Consider the following 14,373-nt stretch of genomic DNA (forward strand, 5'->3'; position numbering starts at 1 on the left):
TTCCGATCTTCAGTCCAGCAGATTCACTGGTGAATCCTCATTCTTCGAAGACAATAGTCATGAGTTTATTTTCAGTATTTAGTCTTTTAGTTTCAATTTTTGCAAGATTTTGCTGGGGCTTGTCCCAGTATTTCTAATCCAGTTTAGAGGCTTATCTCAAACATAGTTAGGTTCAGCTTAGTGTTGAGTTAGTAACTTCATTGTATTAAACTCATCAGTCTTCATATTATATCAGTTTTAGCATATGGGTATTCCCCATCTTTTCATTATAAATTATGATTAAGTTTCCAAATCAGTTTATTATCTTTAGTATGCTCATGATCATGCCAGCAAGGCTAGCTTGGTATCACTTGTGGTCCTAGGTTCCGTGTCCGCATCTCGGGGGTAGCTCGGGGCGTGACATGCACAGCCTTTGAACTCATCGACGGAGTGTAGAGGTGCAGGCTACGGTCCGTGTGTGGATCGACGGGGCATCGATGCCACTGTCGTCCCACACTTAGACAATTGGAGGAAGACCCTCGCCTGCACAGTCTCTGACCAAGACGACGGAGTGCATGACGAAAGGGGGGTTGTCCGTCGACTCACAGACGACCCGTCGATCGGGGTATCGTCTGTGAGGGTCGAGTCTTCTGCCTAATTTAAGTTGGTCTCATATAATTAGTTAGAGGGTTAGGCGGTTTAATTAGGGGTTAGTTATTCTAATTAAGTTGATTTAAGACCCAATATAAATACTCTCAATCCTCATTAATCTAAAGACAACTCTCAAATGAACTCTCTTCCTTCTCTCTTATTTCTCTCTCTACATGAACTCACCATTGAAGACTAGCAAGAACTAGGGTTTGGAGGATTGAAAGGGACGAATTCACCATCAAATTGTTGACAAACGTTAAGGTATGGGCTCTATTCACCTTTGAGACTCTTTCCTCAAAGGGTTACTTCAAAATAGATTTCAAAAGTTGAGTTTTCTTATGAGTTTCATTCAATTACGAAATTAATGTTATGGATTGAGTTGTTAATGATTTCTTAGGGTTATATTGAGGAGATTAACATGTAATTCAACTTGTTGATGGTTTGGTCTAAATTGATGAATATGATCCTCCATTCCTAACCCTAGATAGTGATTTTTACCTATATTGTATTGTGATCATTCAATTGAGTTTGTTGTTGATTAGATTACTATCCTATGGTGTTATTATGATTGAATTAGATGAATTATAGGCTTATCATGCGAGTTCTTGAGATGTGGTTTATGTTATGAATTGTAAAGGTGAAATTAGCATATATATTTTGTCTCAAGTTGTGATCTAAAGTTAAATTGTGTTATAGAGATGCAATTGGCCTTGTTATTCTATTGTTTATCATTGTGTGATGATGTTACTCCCCAAGTTGGGTTGAGTTATGGGTTGATGGTAAGACCTTGATTATAGACTATAAGGAAGACTTGATAAGTCTTAGAATCTCTATCTTTACTTCCAATTGTGATTAATTATTGTTAAGTCATGATATTACATTGGAGTATGTCTTATACTAGGATTATAGGGGGGTATGATCTTGAATTGAAATGTCTTTACTATGTTGTGAGGTTTATTAAGGTGTATGTGCTATAAGGATGGTGAAAACTATCAATCTCCAATATGATATGAAATGCTAATGTGTTAACCTCACTTATATTAACCTCACTTATATGAATTGTGATGAAAGGACTTATAATCATATAATTCTTATTGAGCTATTGATGATGATGATGATTATACAAGGGGTAGACCCTATGGCCTAAATTCAGATATGATTGATAATTGATGGCTTAAAGAAATTTCAAAAAAAGACTCTAGTTTAGCACCGAGTGAACTAGATTGACGAGTGTACCTTCCCACATAGGGAAGGTAGGAACACTACATTACTCTTGAGTTTTGATATTATAATGCATGGCGCATAAAGTGGGTCCCAACTATATCTCCTAGGTTCTTGAACTATGTTGCCCCCATAGGAATACTAGCTAGTAAATCCACGTAGTTGCTATGTTTCATATTTTGATACTACCTTGGCAAGTAGTCCGCCTTCTTTCGGTGTAAGGTTTTATGACACCGGATTCCACACTAGCTCATGTGGTCTATGTCGGTTAGGGCAAGATGTCCCCAAAAGGTAAACCGAATTAAAGGACTTGAACTCTAACTTGGATAACCTAAGGGGTCTAGCTTAGTCTAGGTAGGGGTATGGGACTCTACCTAAACATTGCACTAGTTAGCCTTGAGGAGAGTCTTAGAAGGAGGTTCTTATACATGTTTATGTTAAGATAATATATGATGTATATATGATGACTATGGCACATTGTTGATACTATATGTTGATTAGTTCATTTATGAATATGCCTTGGGTTATAATATTAATATATTATGAAATGTAAATCCAAATGTCATGATATGTAAAGTTGGACATTGGTCATGTTTTCTTGTTGAGATACTTGATTGAGTAAGGTTATGGGGATTTGCTTGGTCATTGCACTTGTTGACTTGATAGGAACTTGTGATTAGTTGTCTTGCTTAGTATGATATGTTTGACTCTTATTCATCCTTGTGATATTATTCCTTGATGTTAGGGTTGTAGTAAATCATGATTTCAAGTATTTTCGGATAAGTATTACTTGTTGAGATAGTAAGCATGTTTGGTTGCTTGATATGACTTACTTGACTTTGCATTAGGCCCCTAAAGGGGTAATTTGGCATGTTTTGATAAAAAGTCATTTTTAGCATACTTTGCTTGTGTATGTGCATATCCAATACTTAGTACATGTGGAGTACTAATCCCATTTTCTTTTCTTTTCCCAAACATTTTAGGTTTCGGTCGTTGAAGAGGTTGGAAGGCGACATTGTTGAAGGCTTGGATTCTTCCTTTCATCCAAGTGGGGTAGGTTCTCAACTTTCGAGGGCAATGTCATCCTCAAGCTTACAGATTTTGTTATGAGGTTATTGACTCTATCATTCCTTTCCTTTGTAATTGAGTATTGTACTTTCGTATGACCTATATATGGTCTTGTTGAATTGATGAAAGGGCTATGTCCATATTGTGATATTCGTTTAGATGATATGATATGAGACAATCGTTGAGACTATGTCTATATTTTACGTATATGTATGTGCACTAAAAGAGAAGACTATGTAACCTTGCTATATGAAGGGTTTATGTAAACCTCCAAGTAGTGATAATGAAAGTTTTAAATTTTTTTACATTTTTCAACCTATGAATGTAATGACAAGAAACTAAAAGGCTAGTCTCAGTCCTTAAAAAGCACGACGATGCCGGTTACGTCTATGGGGTAAACCCGGATGTGATACACTCATTCGATAAGATAATATATTTTTTAAATACCTCTATAAATATAAATGTATGATCCCATAAATATTATAAAGTAATAGTTCGTTAAAGGTAAAAATATGTATATCCAAGACAATTAGTGAAACATGATTCTATTGTGTTCTATTTTTTTGTTAAAATTAAAATTTTGTTGAAGCACATCTCTAAATTTTCTTATGCATCCAAAATTTTCGGTGTTGTTTCTTTTAACTACACCATAAAATTGGAAAGAGTTCTAAATGTTAATAGTGTTTCTGATTGTAACTTCTTCCAAAGATATTGTATCATCTTCTACTTTATCATCAATCTTATTTTTTCAATGGTATCCACAATTTCTTCGAAACTCTGGAACTATGAACATGTATCATTTTCAACCGTCCAACATGTTATTAACGTCCATTTTATTGTGATAATCGCGATCATTAATCAATATCTTAAGTTCATAATGACGTTTTCACAAGTGGGTTCATTTAATTTCTCTGAAATTTCATCCCCAAACAAATTTTGTGGTGTTAAAATGCTATTTCAATTAATAAATATTAATTTATTAATTAAATAATATCTTAGTAAAATAATAATATTTTATGATCGTACCTTTGTTAATTTAGTAAAGTTTTACTGTGTACAGATTCCTCCCGCTAACATGTTCTCGGAGCTATGTTGCGTCCATGAAGACATATTCAAAAATTCAAGCTTTGAATAAAGAAGAATCTAGTTGTTTGGTAGGTACGGCCGTCTCGACCATTAGTCCACTAAAGGAATCAAATCGTTTAGGGTCCCAAATGGGATGGAGTTTATTTAATTGTAACATTTTTTTATGTGGCTGCCTATTAATTTGTTGATTATTAATATCATGATAATTATTATTAACCCACGTCACTACTTTTACGTTTACATTTCTTATTCCCCTTTATAGTTTTATTCTCTCGTTATATTAAAGTCTATCAAATGGTCAAAACTTTTGCATTTGCAAAATCTGTTGTTATGTTTATAGAGAAAAAGGATAAAATTTGTTATTTTTTGGTATATTTTTAAAATTTCAAGTACCGCAACAAATTAATAATATTTTAATATTATTATATCAATGCGGCTATTTCAATATCATTATATAAACTTTTACATATTCTGAGTCACGTTTATTATTTCAAAACTTTATATTATATTATATTTTTTCATTTAAAATTTTTAATATTTACATTCTTACTTCATAAGATTTGCGTATATTCTATCTTTTCGAGACTCTACTTGTAGAATTACATTGAGTACTGTATGTTGTAATTATTCAATTTATATATTATAAGTAAAACAATATAAGACCTATCTTTGAATCTTGGTTTTAGACTTGGCTCGAAACTTGTTGAGATGGTCATGTTATGACATGTAATTTCGTCATAAAGTTAAGAGAGGGTTTAGAGCTGAAATTTTTAGTAGCTAAATGTCCGTCTTTCATTTTGTTTTAGCTCTTCTTTTTCCAATAATATTTTACTTGTGTAGTAAATTATCAATCCTGTCTAATATTACTAATAATTGCTTAGTTACAAATCCAGGAGGCATAGTGAAGTTTATATACATCAACGCTAATTGAAACCTCTTTTTTTTTACAATAAGAAATAAATTGGATGAGCTACCGGTGACAATGATTAAAATAATGATTCTTTTATCTTTTATATAGATTGTCTAGACACTACATGTTCGACTTTGTTAATTTTATACTAAGATATTAGTAATGTTTGTATTAGTTATATATATATTATTTTTATGTATTGTTTGATTAGGTGTATTAAAAATAGCAATGTATTTCATAATAAAAATTGTTTACTAAGATATTGGTGCAAAAGATGTAAAATGAGTTTTTAAGAGTAATTGCGTCTTTAATCATACTAAAAACATCCATTAACTTCTCTTGCGTTGATAATATCTAGAAATTCATGATATTAATTAGTAATACACAACAGAGTGTATAATTAATGTAAGTTATACGTAGCATAAAAAATGTAACAAACAGGGTATTGTTAATACGCAAAACTAGCACATGTATTATTTTTTGTTAATACACTCCACCAAACAACTCTTAAGCATAGAAAATAAAAAGGTGGATTGTGGATAATCACTACTTATAAATTGACATATGAAAAGTCTTTGTCGTAGTAAATTTGATCGCACTTCGTGTGATTATGAAAATCTTATTAGAATTATGAGTTAATTTTGTTATACCCAAAATTACAAGTACTCACTAATTATATTTTAATAAATTTTTATTTTTATTTACTTTTTTTTTTATCAAATAAAAAAACTAAACAGATAAGTTAATAGAATTAATACCCATATGTATTTTGTAAAATTTAAAAATTCAATTGACAATTAAAACATCATCAAATTTTTAAACATGATGTATAATTTGATTCTAAATAGAGTGTATCACTAATGCTTGTATTTGTTATGCTTACGTTAATTATACATATAATATTTTTATGCATTGTTAGATTTAGTGTATTAAAAAATATGTATGTATAAAATTATTTATTTACAAAATTGTCTTCCATAATTATGGTGAAAAAGATGTAAAGGTGCAGTTGAGGGATAATTAGGTCTTTATTCATGCTAATGCATGTATTAAATTTTTTGCATTACTAATACTTAAAATTCATGATATTAATAGTACATTCCTCAATATACAATATAGCGTTGCAACTAGTGCTTGCATTTGTTGAAAGTACTAAATAAGGTATTAGTAAAAGCACCATTAAGGTAACAAAGATATATAAATGAAACGTTAAAATTTTACAGAAGAGTGGTGCGACTCAGATGGTTAGTGTCAAACTTTCTTGGTGAGGGACCTGAGTTCGAATTTCCAATAGTGTAAGTGTGGGTAACTAAGTCAGCTTGATTAAATCCCTAAAATTTGATTGTTACGTGTTCAAACCTCTAAAGTATTACAATTGATTCAAAAGAAAAACACAAGTCTCAAATGACATTGTTTCTAAAATAGAATAAGAGCATAAGTAGGATTAAGATGATCCGTTGAGATGACAAATAACTACCTCACAATTCTCCAAGAAGCCTTGGAAAAAAGAAAGATAAAGTATCATGAAGATTCAGGCTCATAACTTTAAAAAAAAAAAGTAGAAGGGGCGAGTATCAAACCTCACGGTACCCACCAAGTAAACTTTCAAAGAAGCTAAGGAAATAGAATATTGGTAATCCTTACACCACATTCAATCCTCCACAACTACAACCTGCATAAAATCAGCTCAATCTAACAGTTCACAATTTACAAAGCGCACAGCTCAACAATAATACTCACAGCTCAACAATAATACTCACAACTCAACAACAACACTAACAATTTCATATTCTCAACAAAAAGCTCAATATTCATAAATCATAAGTTCCACAAAAAGACACTCACAAGATCAAAAACACACATGATCAAGTTCACCAATAATAACGATGCACAATGCAATGAAATGCATTGTCAAGTATAGTGATACATGTCTAACTTAATGATACGCACCCACTGTCTCACAGTCCAAAAGACCTATGAGGGACATATATGTCCATGCATCCGTAGCAGCGTGCAACCCGACCCTCGATAACAGTATCTATCGCAGTGTGTGACACGTCCCTCGATAATAGTATTCGTCGCAGCGTGTGACACATCCCTCGATAATAGTATTCGTCATGACACACAACACGTCCCGCGAAATGGTACATCCTCTTTTATTCCTTATTTTTCCTCAATTCACATAACACTTATCACAACCATGTCTCAGAACCAATGCACATGACATGTTCTCATAAATAATGAGGTGATGACTATTTTCATAATAATGCACAATTGACAACAATACAATTATGATACAACATCAACAATGAGTCAATAAGCATTTCAAATCATTCTCAATACATCACACGACAATAATTAATCACATTGTCTTTTATTACCCCTTTTTCATCATTAGCATTAATATAGAAAAGTCAACTCATCACCAAGTTTCATTACTTTCCAACACATACCACGAGGAAATACACAGTTCTATATATTTAAAAGGTTTAGAAATTCATTTGCCTCAAATAGTCTAACAATCACTTTGGGACATGAGTTTCCCCTTTCAGTGGACTTCCAAATAAATGCAATTTATTCAAATAAGTAATCACAAAAATATTTTAAAACTAACAACACCCATACCACTTTATGTCTTGCCTAAACCCATAAAAATTGATCAAAATCTATAATTAAGTTTTTAGGTATGTTATTTTAAAACATGGAAACTTTCTGGTTAGAATGGTTTGTTATCATCATTGGATATCTCAAGGTTTACTCTGTTTAATCTATGTTTTTTCTCTTTGTTTTTTCATATCCTTAAAAATGTATTGATTATCATCATTGTATTTTGTCATCTCCTTAAAACTGTATTGGTTATCATCATTGTATTTTTTTTGACAAATCTTTCGTCCTTTTAATATTTTTTCTTTTTTTCTTGTCATTAGGCTCTTCTAAATATTTTTTGTATGAGTTATGACTATTTTCGGTAAGCTTAATTTGTTAAATATGAAAAGGATAATGCCCAAGTACCCCCTAAACCTATGCCCGAAATCTCAGAGACACACTTATACTATATTAAGGTCCTATTACCCCCCTAAACTTATTTTATTAATAATTTTTTACCCCTTTTTAGCTTACGTGGCACTATCTTGTGGGCCCAACGATGGTTGACTTTTTTTTTCGAACTAGTGCCACGTAGGCTAAAAAGGGGTAGAAAATTACATATAAAATAAGTTCAGGGGGGTAATAGGACCATAGTATAGTATAAGTGTGTCTCTGGGATTTCGGGCATAGGTTGAGGGGGTACTTGGATATTTTCCCAATATGAAACAAAAACTACTCCAAATAAAAGTAATATCATAAACTACTAAAGATATGTCTATTAACATAGATTTGTTGTCCTTTATGTCCAAGTCATTGCTGAGCGTTTGAGTTATCTAGGTTAGACTCATTTTTAATTTTTTAATGTTCGAGAATATTTCTTTAACATGATTCTAAAATCCAGCATTTTGATCTACTTGTACTTTCATAATGCAACAATTATACATACATATGTCTGAAAAAAATCATAATGTTGCATTGATGAAGCATCTAGAAGAGCCTTCAAAGTAGCAGTTTAATGAAGAATGAATTTCTAAAAGGTCAACAATATTATTTGGCTGTTGTTTCAAATTTATTTTTCTCCTTCTATAAATTTTGTTAGAGAAATAAAGTAACAATAACAAAGAGCGGTGAACGTTTGACCTCAAACAAGTAGATTGTCTTTAAAGATATTTATTTATGTTGTTTGTTGTGTATATTTTTAACGGTCTTAACTTATTTATAACTAATATTGATTATCGAAAACTTTTCACATGATTTTTTTCACAAGAAGTTATTTTCATCATAAAATTATCAGATTCTATATTTTGCATGTACATAAACATAAAAAAATTGATGTTTAATCGCTTCATAAAAACATCAGTCAGTTTTAAAAAGACAGTTACATCATCCAACATACATATAATAAATTATGTGAAAGATAAAAAAAATAATTATATATCAAATTATTTTTAATCATTCATGATATTTACAATTCTTGACATATGTGATAATATCAAATAATTTAACGGACAAGGGCCTAAAATACCCTTAAAGTATTGAAAATAGTACAAAATTACTCTTCATCCACCTATTGGCTCCAAAATGCCCTTTCATCCACCTATTGGCTCCAAAATATCCTTGTTATCTACCTTTGGATTCAAAATTGACCACTTTTTAATTGTTTTAAAATTAAACTCTTTAAATATTTTTTTAAATACTGGGCGTTCAACTATTAATTATAATTTTAATTTATTAATATAATTTATAAACTAATCTACTACCCACTCATTACTAACTAAACCTCACTCAATCAATAATTCAATTATAATATCAAAATCGTCATAAACACTACTAAAACACGATTAAAGTATAAATAAATATGCTTTTGCAAAAAAAAAAATGAAAACATTTGGATGGGCCCGTAATAAGTAATTTTTCTATTTCAAAAAGAGTGATCTAGTTTGACTTGTCACGAAATTTAAGAAAATAAAGAAAACTTTTGAATTTTGAGGTCCTAAATTAAATTATGTTAAATATACAAAACTGTTATTTAATATTGTGGTGTTAAACATGTCACCTGAAAAGTTGACGATAAAAGTTACAAAAATAAAGAAAAAGATAATTATTTTTTAAATTATTTTAAAAAATATTTTTGTAGAACGGGGTACCATTTAGTCTCACACATAAGCACTTAGATATATAGATGATGTAAGCAAAGAATAAATTTGTCTGAGAATTTCCGAAAAAATCAAAAGAGTTGCAAAAAGTTGAAAATCAAAAGTTATAAAATAAAGATAAAGAACAAACGAACCCTCAAGCTTACATATTAATTTCGAAGAGTACACACGTTGATGATAACCTGTGTGCTTGTTTTCCTTTTTATTTTATATAGTAATAAATATATTCCTATATCAACATGTTTATAAGTATATTGCGAGTTTTGTGTTTACTTAGGGTAAGCTTATACTTTATAATAAATTAATTATATTTTGATTATGTTCATGTTTGATCTAATCATTTGAATTTTATTTTCTCGAGGGTTGAAATAGATTTTCTATTAGGATATGAGTTATAATTAATGACACCTTAGATGGGCGTGTAAGAATTATTAATAATTCTTACTTATATGGCCCAAGTTTATTTGTAATCCAAGTAATATCATAAATAGTATTTAATAAGGAATAGATCTCGTCCGTATATTGGTTACTTGATAGACGTATCAGATTAAATCATAATCTTTATAAATTGGTTCTCCCTCCACCCATTAGGTTACCATATATTCTCTACAATAATTCCATCGCTGACAGTTGTGGTATCATAAAGTTACGGCAAGGAGGTAGAAACCAATTTACGATTAACGCTTTCGTTTTTCTTTGTGATGATGTCTTCATCATCAGGTATGTCCCTTAACGATCTCTATGTAAGATTATCGTGTTCAAGATCTTGATATTATGTTATAAAGTATTTAATATTGCATCTGGCATCAGAGCCTAGATTATTTGAACCGATAATTTTCGTGTATAAAATAGGCTTATTTAGAAAAATTGAATGAGGGATAGATTCAAAATTTTCAGTGAGGATGGTCTAAATATTTTTCGTCATTACTGATAATATATGTAAGATTAATAGTAATTTTAAACTCAAGTTTAAAATACAATATGTTGATGAAAAGTAATGTTCAACTGACAATTGAGAAATCTTTTATCTTAGCCAATAATTGATGTCCTAATAAACTTTTACACGAGGATATTAAAATATTAAAGCGTCATTACATTTAAATTTTTGTAAGTTATCTTATGATTTATTAAGAGCAAGGGTTCAATGGTTAAACAAGTAATGCTTTGTTATCGTCACTCATGAAAAGTTTAGAATTGATGTTTGCAACCCTATAATGTAATAATTATGTTTTATTTTAGATTATGCAATAAATTAAAGTGGTCGATATACTAAACAATAAATAATATGTGTATTATGTTTCTATAGTTTGTTAGTCACCAAAGTTGCCAAACTAAAGAAATTAACATCTACACATATCATGTTTAAGATTATTTGATGCATGTAATATGTTTGTATAATTTGTTAGTCACCAAAGTGGCCAAACTAGAGAAATTAACGTCTACATGTATGTTTATGATCACTTGATGTATGTATTATGTTTCTATTGTTTGTTACTCACAAAAGTGGCTAAACTTAAAATGTTTGAAATTATTCACATGCACAAAATTTTATGTTGTTATGTGTGCTTCGTATTTATATTTTGTTAGTTAACAAATTGGTCAAACTAGAGAAAATTAACGTCTACACATATCATGTTTATGATCACTTGATTCATGTATTATGAATCTATAGTTTGTTAGTCACCAAAATAGCCAAACTAAAATGTTTACAATCATTCACACGCACAAATTTTATGAGATTATGTATGCATTTTGTATTCATATAGCTTGTTAGTCACCAAAGTGGTCAAACTAGTATGGTTAAGAAAAATATGCATTCATAAAATTGTCATTTATCTATGAAAGTTAATTAAATGCCTATATTAAAAAATAAACAGATAAATTGATTTTCCCTATTGCTAGAACTTAAAAAATTTACCCAAAGGTGAATCTATCATTCTACGAATAGTGAAAAATTATGAGGTAAATTAATATTTTCAATCAAACATATATTTTATATCCAAAGATGTTGTATATGTTTAGTTAAAGTAATTTAATTTCCTATTAAAGATTTTTAAAAAATGGCATTTAAATTATGATAGTGTCATAGTATCTATCCAAAGGAGAATTACGATGTACTTTTATCATTTTACTGAATTCACATTATTTTTAATATGTGAGCAGGTATTTATTTGCAGTTATTCATTTTCATTCGCATGCTTCATCAGTTAATGTGTTCAATGGATTGAACTTCTCTAAATGGCATGAACAAGTCCAGTTCCACTTAAGTGTGATAGATCTTGACTTGGCTCTGCTGAATGACATACCCACTGCCATTATTGATAAGAGCAGTGAGGATGAGAAATCCTTTCATGAATCATAGGAGCGCTCTAACGAATAATTGTTGCTAACAACATTAAAAGTACCATTCCACAAATAGAAAGTGTCAGGGAATACTTGAAGTTTGTGGAAGAACATTTTCATTCTGCTGATAAGTCTTTCGCTCTTACACTAATGGTTGAACTCACGATCATAAAATTTGATGGGTCGAGTAGTATGCTAAATCATATCATCGAGATGACTAACATTACAACAAGACTTTAGACCTCCAGGATGAAAGTGGATGACACCTTCTTGCTTTAGTTTATTCTGAACTCATTACCTCTTGAGTATGGACCATTCGAAATGAACTATAACACTATTAAGGATAAGTGGGATATTAGTGAATTGTCCAATATGCTTACTCAAGAGGAGTCAAGACTTGAGAAACAAGGAGATTATTCCACTAATCTCATGGGTCAAGGAGCTGGTAAAGGACTTATAGTGAAATCCAACAAGTTAAAAAAAAAATAAACACATGCTAAATTTCAATGGATGTTTATAAGGAACTCAAGGATTATGAGTCTCGTTTTTGTAAAAAGGAAGGACACTATCAGAAAGATTGTCTGAAACGTAAAATTTGATTTGAAAAAAAGGTACATTTAGTGCATTTGTATGTTTCAAATCAAATTTAGTTGAAGTTCCTAATAATACTTGGTGGCTTGATTCCGGAGTTGCATGTATCCACTATGTTGCAGGGATTTACTATGATCCAAACTACGAATCCAAATAAAAAAAATTATTCAAGTGAAATCGCATGAAGGCTAAAATTGAAGGTATGGGGACTTATTATTGATCTTGGAGACTGAACATCACCTTGATCTATTACAGACTCTTTATATTCCTTCAATTTCTTGGAAATTGATTTCCCTTTCAAGACTTGATGTTTCTGAATTTGAGTTTAAATTTGTACATGAATGTTTCAATTTATATAAGAATACTATTTTTATAGTTCCGGTGTTCTTATTGATGGTTTATATAGATTGAAAATCGATAATAATTTTTATAATCCCTACTTTCTATTCATCAAAATGTTGTAATTAAACGTAGTTCACTAAATGAAAGTTCTATTTATTTGTGGCATAAACGTTTGAGTCATGTATCCAAAGAACGATAAGAAAAAGTAGTAAAGAATTAAATTCTTTCGAAGTTGTATTTTGTTGATCTTGATATATGTTTGGGATTATAATTAAAGGAAAGTAAACCAAACATACCATGTAAGGTGCCACAAGAAGCACTCAACTTCTTGAAATAATACACAATCATATTTTCAGACCCTTTGATATTCTATCTTTCGATGAAGAAAGATATTTTATCACCTTTATCAATGATTTTTTACGTTATGGATTTATTTATTTGTTGAAAGAAAGTCTCAAGAGGCGGACGCTCTCAAAGTGTACGTTAATGAGGTTAAAATATAATTAGATAGAAATGTGAAATCATTCGGTCAGGCAGAGGTGGTGAATATTATGTAAATTGTAATTAATCAGAACAATATCTAACTCTATTTGCAAAATTCCTTTAAAATGGTAAAGTTGGTGGGAGTGTTGAACGACAAAATGTGAAAATTAATGAGGTAAAGATAAATATTTCATTGCCCATGAATGTACCTACTTCCGCACCAATCACAAATGTTGTTTCTCTTGTTGAAGAACACTTTAACAATGTTGAACAACATTTGGGGAAACACTTCAAGAAGGAACTAACTCTCAAGTATCTGGCTCAAATGTCACGACCCAAAACGAGCCGCGAGTGGCACCAACACTTATCCTACTATGTGAGCGAACCAACAAATCTAAACCCCAACATAATGCGGAAGACTCAAAATCTTAATAATAAAACCAATAAATAAACATTCTAAAATTTATCAACTATTATCCCCAAAATCTGGAAGTCATCACATCAAGAACATCTATCCTCAAATTACTAAGTCTAAGAATATTTAAGAACTAAAATAAAGAATAAAACGGTAGTTCATGTCCGAGCTTCAAGGACATCAAGACGTGAATGAGAGAATCCAGTCTGAGCTAGGAACAATAGCTCACCCTGAAATCTGACGTGCTGAAGACTGGCTAGAGTTGCGGACGAGACGAAGTCACTGGTGCACTTGCTGCACTCCACAAAACAACAAGAAGAACATAAAAGTAGGGGTCAGTACAAGTACTGAGTAGGTATCATCGGCCAACTCAAAATAGAAAGCAATATATATCAAGTAATAATATAAAATCAACTACAACACTCAACGGGTGACAACAACAAGTACAAAACCCTTTGACAACAACCCAAACACATCTATGAGGGTTCAAGCCTCCACACCATACTCGTTTGGGAATTAGGTTCTTTAAATTGAGTATATCA

This window comes from Solanum pennellii, chromosome 7 (assembly GCF_001406875.1).
Source record: "Solanum pennellii chromosome 7, SPENNV200".
NCBI lineage: Eukaryota > Viridiplantae > Streptophyta > Magnoliopsida > Solanales > Solanaceae > Solanum > Solanum pennellii.